Here is a 1,419-nt window from a genome sequence, read left to right as displayed (position 1 = left end):
TGCTTGGCAGATACAAGTAAATTGGGGAAGCGAGTGGGATATTCCGTCTGGAAGGTTTGCGAGCCTTCGGTGTAATCCCTCCAGTTCATTACTTGCAATTACCCGGGGACTAAACAAAACAACTAACCTGCTTTTTGCAGGGTCAATGAGGCTTTCATGTTGAGCATCACTGCAAACAATGCTTTGAAATAGCATGGAATCCACATGGCCAATAGGACTGACATTTTTGTTTCACAACACAACATAACAAATACCCGAGGATTCACAATTTATTTCAGCTGTAACATTACATGAAATATCAACATTTTTTATTTAAAAAAACACAAACCTCTTTATTGCATTGCTCTGAACATCAAGTTAATTTTGCCTTTACAACAAAGTCATGATTTTAACTTAACAAAGTCTAGGATAATGATGCAATGGAAATTTGCCTTTATATAAATGTAAAAAAAACAAAACTGCATCAAGTTTCATCAATATATTCCTACAGAAGCTTTGACAGGAAGTCTTATATGATGGCTTATAATTTTATTTACACTTCTGGTCCTTCTCCTTCGGGAACCAGCATTGTTACGTTATTTCCATTTAGCAGAATCTGGTCTAACTTTGTAATTCTTCATCCTTCAGGTGTGATCTCAAATTCTGTAACATCTTCCAGTACCATGTTGACGGAGTCATCAAATCCTAGGAGCGTGCCAACAATTTCTTTATCACTTTTCATCACGATGTGAATTCGTGAGCCTATGACTTGTCCACCAGCTCAAGAGGCAGAAGCTGAGGCGGGTTGGTAGTTGCGTTGGCCGCCATTTTGCCACGAGGCCTGACTAATCGAGACCGCCGTCCTCTTTGAAACATCAACATTTTGAACAATTAATAGACCCTGCATGCGATAATTGCATTTCATTGGAATAGTAGGACCGTTCTTCTAGGCTTTTGAAAGCAAGCACACAAATGAATAGTTTGGGGACTGTACAGTGGGTACATTCTACAAAAGACTGCACAGCAGATGAAAATTAATTGGCTTCATTACACCTTATGAAAGTTTATCCTTCATGATGAGTTTTGATGATGAAATCTCAATCAGCTTGGCACATTATGGCTGTAGTTTATACGCAACGAACATTACACATAATTGTTATGTGTTGCTACATTATAGGCAACATCATTATATGTTAAAATCCATTACATGTTTAGTCTATACTTGATGTCTCAGGGGTGACCTACTGAGGGAATTTAGCTGAATGTAATTAACATAATTTACATATCATTTTCATGAATATGATGGATTTCAAATTACATTCAGTTGGCTCGGCACACTTGTTCTACGCTATTAAATCTGACTGGAGGTCTGCAGTCAAAGATTTGGGTAGTTATTTTAAATAAGCACGTATGACCTTCTGATCTCTGTAACTTTGGCAC

At 37.6% G+C, this 1,419-nt stretch overlaps 1 pseudogene; it reads right to left on the bottom strand.

Moving 5' to 3' along the window:
- Positions 1-532: 532 nt before the first annotated feature.
- LOC118083115 (U6 snRNA-associated Sm-like protein LSm5) lies at positions 533-807 on the bottom strand (annotated as a pseudogene).
- Positions 808-1,419: the final 612 nt, after the last annotated feature.

The sequence above is a fragment of the Zootoca vivipara genome, chromosome 3 (assembly GCF_963506605.1).
Source record: "Zootoca vivipara chromosome 3, rZooViv1.1, whole genome shotgun sequence".
Classification (NCBI taxonomy): domain Eukaryota; kingdom Metazoa; phylum Chordata; class Lepidosauria; order Squamata; family Lacertidae; genus Zootoca; species Zootoca vivipara.
This window is presented reverse-complemented; position numbering and strand designations above follow the sequence as displayed.